This window comes from Plenodomus lingam (genome assembly GCF_022343315.1).
Source record: "Plenodomus lingam strain CAN1 chromosome Unknown contig_35, whole genome shotgun sequence".
NCBI lineage: Eukaryota > Fungi > Ascomycota > Dothideomycetes > Pleosporales > Leptosphaeriaceae > Plenodomus > Plenodomus lingam.
Window position 1 is genome coordinate 143756 of NW_027093949.1, and position 18292 is coordinate 162047.

Consider the following 18292-nt stretch of genomic DNA (forward strand, 5'->3'; position numbering starts at 1 on the left):
TGCGTGTTCAAACTCGCCACATACATGCCTTAAGTAGAGAAAACCTACGCTTTGCCACGCTTACTAGGAGCGGATGCTAGGTAGGGCTGTCCCCTAAGATCTATTAAATAGTTTAGCAGTGCTAGCCATCTATAGACCCTAAATTTTGCCTACTACTAAAACTTTAATAGTAGGACTTTAGGTGCCAACCACAAAACTAGGCGCAACAGCAGGGTTGCTTTAGCATATAGGCCTAGGCCTGCCTAGTTAAGTAGAAGAGCAATCTCTAAGCCCCTAATTACCTACTAATTAGAGCAAATCTAAACCAGGCAGAAATCTAGGAAACAAGGCTAGCTATTATAAAACCAAAACTTTTAAATTTAGTCTAACTGCCGCTAAAACAGGCGCAGAGCGCTAACAATAGGGAGTTATAGGGAGTATAGACGCAGACACAAGCAAAAATTGCCCCCTTAGTGCCTAACGACGCTAGTTTAACTACCTAATCCAAGAACTGCGCGCAGCAGATTTAACCTTAGTTAGTTAGTTAGGCATTTAGTATTTAAGAATCTATTTGCCCTCCTTATATATTATAGGAACAGGTTTTGGTTTAATTTTCGCGTCGCGGGGTTAGTGCAGCAGAAAACAGCTTAGAGGTACACTTTTTTGTATATAAAACTGTGTAGACATGCGTAGCCCTATACAAACCATAAACCTGTATTCGCTAGATAAGAGTAACTTGGAATTTTATTAGTAGTAGGTAAATATATAGATAAGGATATCTACTCTAATATCTATACTCTACTATAACTACTGTATCTATATTAACTATAGATCTATTAGCTCTATCTATATCTACTTAATAGATAAGGCAAGAAATAGAGATAGTATAAAAGAAGAATATAAAGGTATTATTTAATACTAGTAGGTTATAAAAGAAAGTATAGTAGGACTAGCTAGTAGAGAAAAGGTTTTATAAAATATAAGGATATACTTAACAGTAAAGAATAATAGATAATAGTATAATATAATAAGTATTATAAAAAGGATATAATAGCTACTAGTATAGAATAGTCTAAAGTTATAGAAAGGACTAAAGTAATAGAATAAATAAAAGGTATAGAACGCGCTAAAGTTATAGAACACTAACCCTAAAAAATAAAAAGTTATAGAACGCCCTAAAGTTATAGAACGCCCTAAAGTTATAGAACGCCCTAAAGTTATAGAACACTACCCCTAAAAAATAAAAAGTTGTAGAACGCCCTAAAGTTATAGAACGCTCTAAAGTTATAGAACACTACCTCTAAAAAAGAAAAAGTTATAGAACGCCCTAAAGTTATAGAACACTACACCTAAAAAATAAAAAGTTGTAGAACGCCCTAAAGTTATAGAACGCCCTAAAGTTATAGAACGCCCTAAAGTTATAGAACACTACCTCTAAAAAAGAAAAAGTTATAGAACACTCTAATATTATAGAACACTACCTCTAAAAAAGAAAAAGTTATAGAACACTCTAATATTATAGAATACTAACCCTAAAAAATAAAAAGTTATAGAACACTCTAATATTATAGAACACTACCTCTAAAAAAGAAAAAGTTATAGAATACTCTAATATTATAGAATACTAACCCTAAAAAATAAAAAGTTATAGAACGCCCTAAAGTTATAGAACAACCCTAAAAAAGAAAAAGTTATAGAACGCCCTAAAGTTATAGAACACTACCCCTAAAAAATAAAAAGTTGTAGAACGCCCTAAAGTTATAGAACGCCCTAAAGTTATAGAACGCCCTAAAGTTATAGAACACTACCTCTAAAAAAGAAAAAGTTATAGAACACTCTAATATTATAGAATACTAACCCTTAAAAATATAAAAAAGTTTAGAACGCCCTAAAGTTATAGAACGCCCTAAAGTTATAGAACGCCCTAAAGTTATAGAACACTACCCCTAAAAAATAAAAAGTTGTAGAACGCCCTAAAGTTATAGAACACTACCTAAAGTTATAGAACGCCCTAAAGTTATAGAACACTACCCCTAAAAAATAAAAAGTTGTAGAACGCCCTAAAGTTATAGAACGCCCTAAAGTTATAGAACGCCCTAAAGTTATAGAACACTACCCCTAAAAAATAAAAAGTTGTAGAACGCCCTAAAGTTATAGAACGCCCTAAAGTTATAGAACGCCCTAAAGTTATAGAACGCCCTAAAGTTATAGAACGCCCTAAAGTTATAGAACACTACCCCTAAAAAATAAAAAGTTATAGAACGCCCTAAAGTTATAGAACGCCCTAAAGTTATAGAACGCCCTAAAGTTATAGAATACTACCCCTAAAAAATAAAAAGTTATAGAACGCCCTAAAGTTATAGAACGCCCTAAAGTTATAGAACGCCCTAAAGTTATAGAACACTACCCCTAAAAATAAAAAGTTATAGAACGCCCTAAAGTTATAGAACACTACCCCTAAAAAATAAAAAGTTGTAGAACGCCCTAAAGTTATAGAACGCCCTAAAGTTATAGAACGCCCTAAAGTTATAGAACACTACCCCTAAAAAATAAAAAGTTGTAGAACGCCCTAAAGTTATAGAACGCCCTAAAGTTATAGAACGCCCTAAAGTTATAGAACACTACCCCTAAAAAATAAAAAGTTGTAGAACGCCCTAAAGTTATAGAACGCCCTAAAGTTATAGAACGCCCTAAAGTTATAGAACACTACCCCTAAAAAATAAAAAGTTGTAGAACGCCCTAAAGTTATAGAACTCCCTAAAGTTATAGAACACTACCTCTAAAAAAGAAAAAGTTATAGAACGCCCTAAAGTTATAGAACACTACACCTAAAAAATAAAAAGTTGTAGAACGCCCTAAAGTTATAGAACGCCCTAAAGTTATAGAACACTACCTCTAAAAAAGAAAAAGTTATACAACGCCCTAAAGTTATAGAATACTACACCTAAAAAATAAAAAGTTATAGAACGCCCTAAAGTTATAGAACGCCCTAAGCTTATAGAATAGCCTACAGGATTTTTTTAAATATTAATAGAATACCCTAAAGGTTTAAATAATCTATAGTTATAGAATAGCCTAGAGGAATTTTTAAGTATAGAAGGCTATAAAGTTATAGAACAGTACCCCTAAAAAATAAAAAGTTATAGAACGCTCTTAAGTTATAGATTACCGCCTAAAAATCTGTATAGATTATCTTAAATCCTTTCTTAATCTTCCTATGCTATATATTAACTGCCTAAGGTACGTACACACACAACCTGTTCTTTTGTATATTTTGCGAGGATTGCTCCTAGCTCTAGCCCTCTCTATCTTGCAATTACTATATAACTTGTTCGCTATAGCCCTCTTCCTTCTATTAATAGTAGCTGTTTAGGTAGCAGTTTTACAAATAAGGAGGGCATAATATCCTAATTTTAACTAAGCTAGCAACAGGCTTACGCTTAGTAGCTCGTAACAACAAGGCTACTTAACTACTTACACGACCTAGCTAGATAACTAAGTTATCTATAAAGGATTTAATCCTACGCACTATATAATTACAATACACTAGCTAACAACCCTAACTTTAATAGGGCTGCCAACGCCAATCTAGTAAGGTTCTAGGCCAAAGGCCTATTTGTATCTAACTAGTATAGGCGGAAATCACCCTATTCTAGCATAGATTCTAACTTAGAGGCGTTTAGCTATAATCTAGTAGATAGTAGCTTCGCGGCAATACCTAGTTAGACAGCCGCAAAAACTAATTATCTAAAACCACGGTTCCTCTTATACTAAGTGGTATTACTATTAGGGCAAGGTTATTAGTAGGGTAAAACTAACCTATCTTATGACAGTCTAAACCTAGCTCACGTTCCCTATTAGTAGGTGAACAATCTAACGCTTACTAAATTCTACTTTAGTATAATAGGAAGAGCCAATATTAAAGGATCAAAAAGCAACATCGCTATAAACGCTTAGCTACCATAAGCTAGTTATCCCTATAGTAACTTTTCTAGCACCTCTAGCCTTAAATTTTAAGGGACTAAAGGATTAATAGGCTACACTTTTATAGTTTGTATTCACACTAAAAATCAAAATCAAGGGGACTTTTGCCCTTTTACTCTACTAGAGATTTCTATTCTCTATAAGTCCCCCTTAGGACACCTATATTATAGTTTAATAGATGTGCCGCCCTAGCTAAACTCCCTACCTAACAATGTCTTTAACCTAGATTAGCCCACAAAGGACCTTAAACGCTAGAAGTTAGGCAGTAAGGCCTAGCTCCGCTTTATTAAATAAGTAAAAAAACAATAAGAGTAGTAGTATTTCACTAGCGCTAAAGCTCCTACCTATTCTACACCCCCTATATCTTTTTACAATATTAAACTAGAGTTAAGCTTAATAGGGTCTTCTTTCCCCGCTAATTTAGCTAAGCCTATTCTCTTAGCTGTGGTTTCGCTAGATAGTAGATAGGGATAGTAGGAATCTTGTTAATCTATTTATACGCGTTACTAATTAGATAATAAGGCATTTAGCTACCTTAAGAGAGTTATAGTTACTCCTGCTATTTACCTGCGCTTAGTTAAATCTCTTCACTTTAATATTTAGAGCACTAGGCAGAAATTACATTATATTAATACTACTTTCTAGCTATTATAATGCTATATTTTAATTAGATAGTTAGATTCCCCTTATCTATACTAGTTCTAAGTTAGTTGTTAAACGTACGCTAGACGGCCAAAACCTACTAAGGGTGTCTGCACCCTAGCGCTAAGAGGCGCCCACCTTGCGGTTAGTGCCCTTCTACGCTAGAGGCTTCTCCCTAAGGCCTAACGTACCTAACCCTTAGAGCTAATCCTTTTCCTAAAGTTACAGATCTATTTTGCTAACTTCCCTTATCTATATTGTTCTATTAACTAGAGGCTTTTTACCTTAGAGACCTGCTATAGTTATAAGTATAACCTAGCGTAAAAACTATTTCTTTAAGTAGATTTTTAAGGCTTATTAGGAGCGCACTAAACGCCGCAAAAGTGCAGCACTCTTCTAGCTATTAAACCCTAGCTCTAGATAAACCAATTTTAGGGTAACAGACTATTAAGAAGAAAAGAGAACTCTTCTTAGGGCTCCTGCTAAGGTCTCCGCTCTTAGTTGCGTTGCCGCGGAGAATCTACATCTAGGTGCTAGAATATTAACTAGCTTCCCTTTTAAGGGCGCGGCGCAAGCACTAATATTAAAATAGAATTACCCTATCTCTTAGGATTAACTAACCTGTATCTAACTGCTATTTACATAGAACCTTTCCCTACTTTAGTCCTTAAAGTTCTTATTTAAGTATTTGCTACTACTACTAAGATCTATACTAGAGGCCGTTCTACCTAGGGTTACCCCTAAGGCTTTGTCACAAGCCTCTACGCCTACCTACTTGCTAGGGCTTAAATCTTGCCCTAGCGGCGGGGTATAGGTAACACGCTTAAGCGCTATCTATTTTTAGGGCTAGTTTATTTAGCAGGTAAGTTATTACACACTCCTTAGTAGATTCTAACTTCTATAGCTACTATCCTACTATCTAGATAAACTAACACCTTTTGTAGTGTCTAATAAGCGTGCATTCTAGCACCTTAACCCTACGTTTAGTTTATCCTATATTACTAGTTCTACTTACTAAAAATAGCCTACTAGTAATGGTATATTTAAGTGTCCACGTTTAATTAAGTAACAAGGACTTCTTATATATTTAAAGTTTAAGAATAGGTAAAGGTTGTTTTAACCTCTAGGCCTCTAATTATTTGCTTTACCTTATAAAACTAAATACGTTACTACTATCCTAAGGGAAACTTTAGTAGGAACTAGCTACTAGATAGTTTAATTAGTCTTTCGCCCCTATACCTAAATTTAACGATTGATTTGCACGTTAGAACTGCTGCAAGCCTCTACTAGAGTTTCCTCTAGCTTCACCCTATTTAAGCATAGTTCACTATCTTTTAGGTCCTAATAGCTATGCTCTTACTTAAATCCTTCTAAAGATATTAGGATTAGTTAATAGTGCACCCTAAAAGGGTTCCTACCTCTATTCACTTTTATTACGCGTCTAGGCTTAACACCTAAATACTTGCATAGATATTAGACTCCTTAGTCTATGTTTTAAGACAGGCCGCTTATAGCTATTACGCTAGCATCCTAGCAGATACGCGGACCTTAGTCTAGGCTAGTTGCATGTCGTCTCCTCTATAAGGCCTCCCTAAAGGGAGGTACGTAATAGAGACCTTTATCTAACTGCCTAAACTAATACTAGCCTGCCTATAGAAGAGTGCACTAGACAAAAGCCTAGATAAGCAACTACAGGCAAGTCTAGCTGCAAGCGCTTCCCTTTTAATAATTTCACGTGCTATTTAACTCTCTTTCTAAAGTGCTTTTTATCTTTTAATTACTCTACTTATACGCTATTAGTCTCTAGCTAGTATTTAGCTTTAGAAGAAATTTACCTCCTATTTAGAGCTGTATTCCTAAATAACTTAACTTGTTAAAGGGGCTTTACACGGCAAAGGCTAGTAACTATGTATAGGATTCTTACCCTCTATAACGTCCTATTCTAAGGAACTTAGACTACTGCTAACGCTAAAGCGCCCTCTACAAATTACAACTTAGACCCTAAAAGAGCCAGATTTTAAATTTAAGCTGTTGCCGCTTCACTCGCTGTTACTAGGGCAATCCCTATTAGTTTCTTTTCCTCTGCTTATTAATATGCTTAAGTTTAGCGGGTATCCCTACCTAATCTAAGGTTAAGAGCTTAAAAAGTGTCTTAATAGATACTAATAACTATAATAAGAGGCGCAAAATGTGCTGCGCTCTAGGCTAATATGCTAGCTACTAATTGTTTTAAGGCAAGTCCTAAGTAGAACAAACACCTAACACTAAGCAGAGCTTAAGGGTACAAATAACGCTTAAACAGGCATACCCTATAGAATACTAAGGGGCGTAATATGCGTTTAAAGATTTAATAATTTACTAAATTCTACAATTTACACTACTTATTGCATTTCGCTGCGTTCTTTATTAATGCTAGAACTAAGAGATCTGTTGTTAAAAGTTGTAATTTATTACAGTGTTACTAACGCTAACTATAATTGCAAGTGGTTTTAAGGGATCTAATTAGTAGGCAAGCCTACTAAGGAAACAAATAGTACGTAAAAAACATAGGCAGAATTAAAGTAGACTACTACTACTAATTAAGGCGGCAGTGCTTTAAAAATAGGTAATAATCCTTCTGCAGGTTCACCTATAGAAACCTTGTTACAACTTTTACTTCCTCTAAATAACCAAGTTTAATAAACTTTCTAGCTTAGGGTAGTTATTGCTAACCTCCCTAAGCTAGTCTAAAGGCCTTACTAAGCTATTTAATTAGTAGTAGCGACGGGCAGTGTGTATAAAGGGTAGGGACGTAATTAACGCATGCTAATAACACGCGCTTACTAGGTATTCCTTATTAAAGAGCAATAATTGCAATGCTCTATCCCTAGCACAACAGAGTTTAACAAGATTACCTAGACCTTTTAGTTAAGGTAAAGAACTTGTTAGCTCTGTTAGTGTAGCGCGCGTGTGGCCTAGAATATCTAAGGGCATTATAGACCTGTTATTGCCTTAAACTTCTATTAGCTTAAGCTAATAGTCCCTCTAAGAAGCTAGTAACTAGCTAAAGCTAGCCTAGCTATTTAGCAGGTTAAGGTCTTGTTTGTTATTGTAATTAAGCAGACAAATTACTCTACTAACTAAGAATAGCTATACACCACCACCTAAAAAATTAAGAAAGAGCTCTTAATCTATTAATCCTTATTTTATCTAGACCTAGTAAGTTTCCCTGTGTTAAGTTAAATTAAGCCGTAGGCTCCACGCCTAGTAGTGCCCTTCTATTAATTTCTTTAAGTTTTAGCCTTGCAACTATACTCCCCCTAGAACCTAAAAACTTTAATTTCTCGTAAGGTGCTAAGCAAGTTAGAAAAAGAATATTGCCTAATCCCTAGTTAGCATAGTTTACAGTTAAGACTACAATAGTATTTAATTGTCTTTAATCCCCTAACTTTTATTTACTAATTAATAAAAATATCCTTAGCAAATACTTTCGCAGTAGTTAGTCTTTAATAAATCTAAGAATTTTACCTCTAATAATTAAATACTAATGCCCCTAACTATCCCTATTAATTATTATAGTAGTTCTAGAAACTAACAAAATAGGACTACACGTCCTATTCTATTATTCTATACTAACGTATTTAAGTAAAGGCCTGCTTTAAACACTCTAATTTTTTTAAAGTAAAAGTCCTAGTCCCTAACACGCCTAGTAAAGGGCATAAGGTTCTCTAGAAGGAAGGCCTAGCTAGATAAGTACACGCGGTAAGGCAGACCTGCTAGCTAGACCTAAGTTTTAACTACAAGCTTTTTAACTGCAACAACTTTAATATACGCTATTAGAGCTAGAATTACTGCAGCTGCTAGCACTAGACTTGCCCTCTAATTATTCCTTATTAAGAGGTTTAAATTATACTTATTCTAATTATAAGACCTAAAAGAGCCCTATATTAGTATTTATTATTACTACCTCCCTATATTAGGATTAGGTAATTTGCGCGCCTACTGCCTTCCTTAGATGTAGTAGCTATTTCTTAGGCTCCCTCTCTAGAATTAAACCCTAATTCCCTGTTACCTATTAAAACTATAGTAAGCTAATACCTTACTATTAAAAGTTAATAGGGCAGAAATTTAAATAAACTATTGCCAGCGTAAGGCTATGCAATCTGTAAAGTTATTATAAATTACTAAGAAGCCCTAAAGGGCGTTAGTTTTTTATCTAATAAATACACCCCTTCTAAAGTTAAGGTTTTTAGCATATATTAGCTCTAGAATTACTATAGTTATCTAAGTAGTAAGGTACTATTAAATAAACAATAACTAATTTAATAAGCTATTCGCAGTTTTATAGTATAATTACTTATACTTAGATATATATAGCTTAATCTTTAAGATAAGTATATAACTACTAGTAGAATTAACTAGGTAATAATCCTAATGCCTAATACGCCAAAGCGCACAAGCACTACCCCTAAAAGGAGGTAGAAAGTACGTGATAAGAAATCGCAGAAGCAATTCTAGCTACTAGCATAACAGCACACAAGGCACTAGTTATAACTAGTAACTAATTTAATTGCCCCTACTAAGTTTCTTAAGGAATAGTCCGCAACAAAGCCTAATAGGCGTTTCTACGTGTTTAAACTCGCTACATATATACCTTAAGTGGAGAAAACCCACGCTTTGCTACGCTTACTAGGAGCGGATGCTAGGCAGGGCTGTCCCCTAAGATCTGTTAAATAGTTTAGCAGTGCTAGCCATCCATAGACCCTAAATTTTGCCTACTGCTAAAACTTTAACAGTAGGACTTTAGGTGCTAACTACAAAACTAGGCGCAACAGCAGGGTTGCTTTAGTATATAGGCCTAGGCCTGCCTAGTTAAGTAGAAGAGTAATCTCTAAGCCCCTAATTACCTACTAATTAGAGCGAATCTAAACTAGGCAGAAATCTAGGAAACAAGGCTAGCTATTATAAAACCAAAACTTTTAAATTTAGTCTAACTACTGCTAAAATAGGCGCAGAGCGCTAACAACAGGGAGTTATAGGGAGTATAGACGCGGATATAAGCAAAAATTGCCCCCTTAGTGCCTAATAATGCTAGTTTAACTGCCTAATCTAAGAACTGCGCGCAGTAGATTTAACCTTAGTTAGTTAGTTAGGTATTTAGTATTTAAGAATCCATTTGCCCTCCTTATATATTATAGGAACAGATTTTGGTTTAATTTTCGCGTCGCGGGGTTAGTGCGGCGGAAAATAGCTTAGAGGTACACTTTTTTGTATATAAAACTATATAGACATGCGCAGCCCTATATAAACTATAAACCTGTATTCGCTAGATAAGAGTAACTTGGAATTTTATTAGTAGTAGGTAAATATATAGATAAGGATATCTACTCTAATATCTATACTCTACTATAACTACTATATCTATATTAACTATAGATCTATTAGCTCTATCTATATCTACTTAATAGATAAGGCAAGAAATAGAGATAGTATAAAAGAAGAATATAAAGGTATTATTTAATACTAGTAGGTTATAAAAGAAAGTATAGTAGGACTAGCTAGTAGAGAAAAGGTTTTATAAAATATAAGGATATACTTAATAGTAAAGAATAATAGATAATAGTATAATATAATAAGTATTATAAAAAGGATATAATAGCTACTAGTATAGAATAGTCTAAAGTTATAGAAAGGACTAAAGTAATAGAATAAATAAAAGGTATAGAACGCGCTAAAGTTATAGAACACTAACCCTAAAAAATAAAAAGTTATAGAACGCCCTAAAGTTATAGAACGCCCTAAAGTTATAGAACACCCTAAGCTTATAGAAGGCCCTAAAGTTATAGAACGCCCTAAAGTTATAGAACGCTACCCCTAAAAATAAAAAGTTGTAGAACGCCCTAAAGTTATAGAACACTACCTCTAAAAAAGAAAAAGTTATAGAACGCTCTAAAGTTATAGAACACTACCTCTAAAAAAGAAAAAGTTATAGAACGCCCTAAAGTTATAGAACACTACACCTAAAAAATAAAAAGTTGTAGAACGCCCTAAAGTTATAGAACGCCCTAAAGTTATAGAACGCCCTAAAGTTATAGAACACTACCTCTAAAAAAGAAAAAGTTATAGAACACTCTAATATTATAGAACACTACCTCTAAAAAAGAAAAGTTATAGAACACTCTAATATTATAGAATACTAACCCTAAAAAATAAAAAGTTATAGAACACTCTAATATTATAGAACACTACCTCTAAAAAAGAAAAAGTTATAGAACACTCTAATATTATAGAATACTAACCCTAAAATAAAAAGTTATAGAACGCCCTAAAGTTATAGAACGCCCTAAAGTTATAGAACGCCCTAAAGTTATAGAACGCCCTAAAGTTATAGAACACTACCCCTAAAAAATAAAAAGTTATAGAACGCCCTAAAGTTATAGAACGCCCTAAAGTTATAGAACGCCCTAAAGTTATAGAACACTACCTCTAAAAAAGAAAAAGTTATAGAACACTCTAATATTATAGAATACTAACCCTAAAAAATAAAAAGTTATAGAACGCCCTAAAGTTATAGAACGCCCTAAAGTTATAGAACGCCCTAAAGTTATAGAACGCCCTAAAGTTATAGAACGCCCTAAAGTTATAGAACGCCCTAAAGTTAGAACACTACCCCTAAAAAATAAAAAGTTGTAGAACGCCCTAAAGTTATAGAACGCCCTAAAGTTATAGAACGCCCTAAAGTTATAGAACACTACCCCTAAAAAATAAAAAGTTGTAGAACGCCCTAAAGTTATAGAACGCCCTAAAGTTATAGAACACTACCCCTAAAAAATAAAAAGTTGTAGAACGCCCTAAAGTTATAGAACACTACCTCTAAAAAAGAAAAAGTTATAGAACGCCCTAAAGTTATAGAATACTACCCCTAAAAAATAAAAAGTTGTAGAACGCCCTAAAGTTATAGAACGCCCTAAAGTTATAGAACGCCCTAAAGTTATAGAACACTACCCCTAAAAAATAAAAAGTTGTAGAACGCCCTAAAGTTATAGAACGCCCTAAAGTTATAGAACGCCCTAAAGTTATAGAACGCCCTAAAGTTATAGAACACTACCCCTAAAAAATAAAAAGTTATAGAACGCCCTAAAGTTATAGAACACTACCCCTAAAAAAAAAAAGTTATAGAACGCCCTAAAGTTATAGAACGCCCTAAAGTTATAGAACACTACCCCTAAAAAATAAAAAGTTATAGAACGCCCTAAAGTTATAGAACGCCCTAAAGTTATAGAACACTACCCCTAAAAAATAAAAAGTTGTAGAACGCCCTAAAGTTATAGAACGCCCTAAAGTTATAGAACTCCCTAAAGTTATAGAACACTACCTCTAAAAAAGAAAAAGTTATAGAACGCCCTAAAGTTATAGAACACTACACCTAAAAAATAAAAAGTTGTAGAACGCCCTAAAGTTATAGAACGCCCTAAAGTTATAGAACACTACCTCTAAAAAAGAAAAAGTTATACAACGCCCTAAAGTTATAGAACACTACACCTAAAAAATAAAAAGTTATAGAACGCCCTAAAGTTATAGAACGCCCTAAGCTTATAGAATAGCCTACAGGATTTTTTTAAATATTAATAGAATACCCTAAAGGTTTAAATAATCTATAGTTATAGAATAGCCTAGAGGAATTTTTAAGTATAGAAGGCTATAAAGTTATAGAACAGTACCCCTAAAAAATAAAAAGTTATAGAACGCTCTTAAGTTATAGATCACCGCCTAAAAATCTATATAGATTATCTTAAATCCTTTCTTAATCTTCCTATGCTATATATTAACTGCCTAAGGTACGTACACACACAACCTGTTCTTTTGTATATTTTGCGAGGATTGCTCCTAGCTCTAGCCCTCTCTATCTTGCAATTACTATATAACTTGTTTGCTATAGCCCTCTTCCTTCTATTAATAGCAGCCGTTTAGGCAGCAGTTTTGCAAATAAGGAGGGCATAATATCCTAATTTTAACTAAGCTAGCAACGGGCTTACGCTTAGTAGCTCGTAATAACAAGGCTACTTAACTACTTACACGACCTAGCTAGACAACTAAGTTATCTATAAAGGATTTAATCCTGCGCACTGTATAATTGCAATACACTAGCTAACAACCCTAACTTTAATAGGGCTGCTAACGCTAATCTAGTAAGGTTCTGGGCCAAAGGCCTATTTGTATCTAACTAGTGCAGGCGGAAATTACCCTATTCTAGCATAGATTCTAACTTAGAGGCGTTTAGCTATAATCTAGTAGATGGTAGCTTCGCGGCAATGCCTAGTTAGACAGCCGCAAAAACTAATTATCTAAAACCGCGGTTCCTCTCGTACTAAGCAGTATTACTATTAGGGCAAGGTTATTAGTAGGGTAAAACTAACCTGTCTTACAACAGTCTAAACCTAGCTTACGTTCCCTATTAGTAGGTGAATAATCTAACGCTTACTAAATTCTGCTTTAGTATAATAGGAAGAGCTAACATTAAAGGATTAAAAAGCAACGTCGCTATGAACGCTTAGCTGCCACAAGCTAGTTATCCCTGTGGTAACTTTTCTAGCACCTCTAGCCTTAAATTTTAAGGGACTAAAGGATTAATAGGCTACACTTTTATGGTTTGTATTCACACTAAAAATCAAAATCAAGGGGACTTTTGCCCTTTTACTCTACTAGAGATTTCTATTCTCTATAAGTCCCCCTTAGGACACCTGCGTTATAGTTTAATAGATGTGCCGCCCTAGCCAAACTCCCTACCTAACAATATCTTTAACCTAGATTAGCCTACAAAGGACCTTAAACGCTAGAAGTTAGGCAGTAAGGCCTAGCTCTGCTTTATTAAATAAGTAAAAAAACAATAAGGGTAGTAGTATTTTACTAGCGCTAAAGCTCCTACCTATTCTACACCCCCTATATCTTTTTATAATGTTAAACTAGAGTTAAGCTTAATAGGGTCTTCTTTCCCCGCTAATTTAGCTAAGCCTGTTCCCTTAGCTGTAGTTTCGCTAGATAGTAGATAGGGATAGTGGGAATCTTGTTAATCTATTTATGCGCGTTACTAATTAGATAATAAGGCATTTAGCTACCTTAAGAGAGTTATAGTTACTCCTGCTGTTTACCCGCGCTTAGTTAAATCTCTTTGCTTTGATATTTAGAGCACTAGGCAGAAATCATATTGCGTTAACACTACTTTCTAGCTATTATAATACTATGTTTTAATTAGACAGTTAGATTCCCCTTATCTATACTAGTTCTAAGTTAGTTGTTAAACGTACGCTAGACGGCCGAAACCTGCTAAGGGTGTCTGCACCCTAGCGCTAAGAGGCGCCTACCTTGCGGTTAGTGCCCTTCTGCGCTAGAGGCTTCTCCCTAAGGCCTAACGTACCTAACCCTTAGAGCTAATCCTTTTCCTAAAGTTATAGATCTATTTTGCTAACTTCCCTTATCTATATTATTCTATTAACTAGAGGCTTTTTACCTTAGAGACCTGCTGCGGTTATAAGTACGACCTAGCGTAAAAACTATTTCTTTAAGTAGATTTTTAAGGCTTATTAGGAGCGCACTAAACGCTGCAAAAGTGCAGCGCTCTTCTAGCCATTAAACCCTAGCTCTAGACAAACTAATTTTAGGGTAACAGACCGTTAAGAAGAAAAGAGAACTCTTCTTAGGGCTCCTGCTAAGGTCTCCACTCTTAGTTGCGTTGCCGCGGAGAATCTATATCTAGGTGCTAGAATATTAACTAGCTTCCCTTTTAAGGGCGCGGCGCAAGCACTAACATTAAAATAGAATTACCCTATCTCTTAGGATTAACTAACCTGTGTCTAACTACTGTTTACACAGAACCTTTCCCTACTTTAGTCCTTAAAGTTCTTATTTAAGTATTTGCTACTACTACCAAGATCTGCACTAGAGGCCGTTCTACCTAGGGTTACCCCTAAGGCTTCGTCACGAGCCTCCACGCCTGCCTACTCGCTAGGGCTTAAATCTTGCCCTAGCGGCGGGGTATAGGTAACACGCTTAAGCGCCATCTATTTTTAGGGCTAGTTTATTTGGCAGGTGAGTTATTACACACTCCTTAGCAGATTCTAACTTCTATAGCCACTGTCCTGCTGTCTAGATAAACTAACACCTTTTGTGGTGTCTAATAAGCGTGCATTCTAGCACCTTAACCCTGCGTTTAGTTTATCCTGTATCACTAGTTCTGCTTACCAAAAATGGCCTACTAGTAATAGTATATTTAAGTGTCTACGTTTAATTAAGTAACAAGGACTTCTTATATATTTAAAGTTTAAGAATAGGTAAAGGTTGTTTTAACCCCTAGGCCTCTAATTATTTGCTTTACCTTATAAAACTAAATACGTTACTACTATCCTAAGGGAAACTTTGGCAGGAACTAGCTACTAGATAGTTTGATTAGTCTTTCGCCCCTATGCCTAAATTTAACAATTAATTTGCACGTTAGAACTGCTGCGAGCCTCTACTAGAGTTTCCTCTAGCTTTACCCTATTTAAGCATAGTTTACTATCTTTTAGGTCCTAATAGCTATACTCTTACTTAAATCCTTCTAAAGATATTAGGATTAGTTAATAGTGCACCCTAAAAGGGTTCCCACCTCTGTTCACTTTTATTACGCGTCTAGGCTTAACACCTAAACACTTGCATAGATATTAGACTCCTTAGTCTGTGTTTTAAGACGGGCCGCTTATAGCTATTACGCTAGCATCCTAGCAGATACGCGGACCTTAGTCTAGGCTAGTTGCATGTTATCTCCCCTATAAGGCCTCCCTAAAGGGAGGTACGTAACAGAGACCTTTATCTAACCGCCTAAACTAATGCTAGCCTGCCTGTAGAAGAGTGCACTAGACAAAAGCCTAGATAAGCAACTACAGGCAAGTCTAGCTGCAAGCGCTTCCCTTTTAATAATTTTACGTGCTATTTAACTCTCTTTCCAAAGTGCTTTTTATCTTTTAATTACTCTACTTATGCGCTATTAGTCTCTAGCTAGTATTTAGCTTTAGAAGAAATTTACCTCCTATTTAGAGCTGCATTCCTAAATAACTTAACTTATTAAAGGGGCTTTACACGGCAAAGGCTAGCAACTACGTATAGGATTCTTACCCTCTATAACGTCCTGTTCTAAGGAACTTAGACTGCTGCTAACGCTAAAGCGCCCTCTGTAAATTACAACTTAGACCCTAAAAGAGCTAGATTTTAAATTTAAGCTGTTGCCGCTTCACTCGCCGTTACTAGGGCAATCCCTATTGGTTTCTTTTCCTCCGCTTATTAATATACTTAAGTTTAGCGGGTATCCCTACCTAATCTAAGGTTAAGAGCTTAAAAAGTGTCTTAATAGATGCTAACAACTATAATAAGAGGCGCAAAATGTGCTGCGCTCTAGGCTAATGTGCTAGCTGCTAATTGTTTTAAGGCGAGTCCTAAGTGGAACAAACACCTAACACTAAGTAGAGCTTGAGGGTACAAATAACGCTTAAACAGGCATGCCCTATAGAATACTAAGGGGCGCAATGTGCGTTTAAAGATTTAATAATTTACTAAATTCTATAATTTACACTACTTATCGCATTTTGCTGCGTTCTTTATTAATGCTAGAACTAAGAGATCTGTTGTTAAAAGTTGTAATTTATTATAGTGTTACTAACGCTAACTGCAATTGTAAGTGGTTTTAGGGGATCTAATTAGTAGGCAAGCCTACTAAGGAAACAAATAGTACGCAAAAAACATAGGCAGAATTAAAGTAGACTGCCGCCACTAATTAAGGCGGCAGTGCTTTAAAAATGGGTAATAATCCTTCTGCAGGTTTACCTATAGAAACCTTGTTACGACTTTTACTTCCTCTAAATAACTAAGTTTAACGAACTTTCTAGCTTAGGGTAGTTGTTGCTAACCTCCCTAAGCTAGTCTAAAGGCCTTACTAAGCTATTTAATTGGTAGTAGCGACAGGCGGTGTGTATAAAGGGTAGGGACGTAATTAACGCATGCTAATAACACGCGCTTACTAGGTATTCCTTGTTAAAGAGCAATAATTGCAATACTCTATCCCTAGCACAACAGAGTTTAACAAGATTACCTAGACCTTTTAGTTAAGGTAAAGAACTTGTTAGCTCTGTTAGTGTAGCGCGCGTGCGGCCTAGAATATCTAAGGGCATTACAGACCTGTTATTGCCTTAAACTTCTATTAGCTTAAGCTAATAGTCCCTCTAAGAAGCTAGCAACTAGCTAAAGCTAGCCTAGCTATTTAGCAGGTTAAGGTCTTATTTGTTATCGCAATTAAGCAGACAAATCACTCTACTAACTAAGAATGGCTATGCACCACTACCTAAAAAATTAAGAAAGAGCTCTTAATCTGTCAATCCTTATTTTATCTAGACCTAGTAAGTTTCCCTGTGTTAAGTTAAATTAAGCCGCAGGCTCCACGCCTAGTAGTGCCCTTCTATTAATTTCTTTAAGTTTTAGCCTTGCGACCATACTCCCCCTAGAACCTAAAAACTTTAATTTCTTGTAAGGTGCTAAGCGAGTTAGAAAAAGAACATCGCCTAATCCCTAGTTGGCATAGTTTACAGTTAAGACTACGACGGTATCTAATTATCTTTGATCCCCTAACTTTCGTTTACTAATTAATAAAAACATCCTTAGCAAATGCTTTCGCAGTAGTTAGTCTTTAATAAATCTAAGAATTTTACCTCTAATAATTAAATACTAATGCCCCTAACTGTCCCTATTAATTATTACGGCAGTCCTAGAAACTAATAAAATAGGACCGCACGTCCTATTCTATTATTCTATGCTAACGTATTTAAGCAAAGGCCTGCTTTAAACACTCTAATTTTTTTAAAGTAAAAGTCCTAGTCCCTAACACGCCTAGTAAAGGGCATAAGGTTCTCTAGAAGGAAGGCCTGGCTGGACAAGTACACGTAGTAAGGCAGACCTGCTAGCTAGACCTAAGTTTTAACTACGAGCTTTTTAACTGCAACAACTTTAATATACGCTATTAGAGCTAGAATTACTGCAGCTGCTAGCACTAGACTTGCCCTCTAATTATTCCTTGTTAAGAGGTTTAAATTATACTTATTCTAATTATAAGACCTAAAAGAGCCCTATATTAGTATTTATTGTTACTACCTCCCTGTGTTAGGATTAGGTAATTTGCGCGCCTGCTGCCTTCCTTAGATATGGTAGCTGTTTCTTAGGCTCCCTCTCTAGAATTAAACCCTAATTCCCTATTACCCGTTAAAACTATGGTAAGCTAATACCTTACTATTAAAAGTTAATAGGGCAGAAATTTGAATAAACTGTCGCTAGCGCAAGGCTATGCGATCTGTAAAGTTATTATAAATTACTAAGAAGCCCTAAAGGGCGTTGGTTTTTTATCTAATAAATACACCCCTTCTAAAGTTAGGGTTTTTAGCATGTATTAGCTCTAGAATTACTATAGTTATCTAAGTAGTAAGGTACTATTAAATAAACGATAACTAATTTAATAAGCTATTCGCAGTTTCACGGTATAATTACTTATACTTAGACATGTATAGCTTAATCTTTAAGACAAGCATATAACTACTAGCAGAATTAACTAGGTAACAATCCTAATGCCTAATACGCCGAAGCGCACAAGCACTACCCCTAAAAGGAGGCGGAAAGTACGTGATAAGAAATCGCA

At 35.2% G+C, this 18292-nt stretch overlaps 4 non-coding genes across 4 annotated transcripts; all 4 read right to left on the reverse strand.

Annotated features, from left to right (window-relative positions):
* Nucleotides 1-190: 190 nt before the first annotated feature.
* IAQ61_008575 lies at nt 191-7046 on the reverse strand. Its single transcript, XR_010715510.1, has one exon. It is a non-coding gene; the product is annotated as a 28S ribosomal RNA (ribosomal RNA).
* A 165-nt stretch (nt 7047-7211) lies between these two features.
* Nucleotides 7212-9008, reverse strand: IAQ61_008576. The gene has a single exon (XR_010715511.1). It is a non-coding gene; the product is annotated as an 18S ribosomal RNA (ribosomal RNA).
* Nucleotides 9009-9400: 392 nt separating this feature from the next.
* On the reverse strand, nt 9401-16249 carry IAQ61_008577. Its single transcript, XR_010715512.1, has one exon. It is a non-coding gene; the product is annotated as a 28S ribosomal RNA (ribosomal RNA).
* A 165-nt stretch (nt 16250-16414) lies between these two features.
* Nucleotides 16415-18211, reverse strand: IAQ61_008578. Its single transcript, XR_010715513.1, has one exon. It is a non-coding gene; the product is annotated as an 18S ribosomal RNA (ribosomal RNA).
* Between the last annotated feature and the right edge of the window lie 81 nt (nt 18212-18292).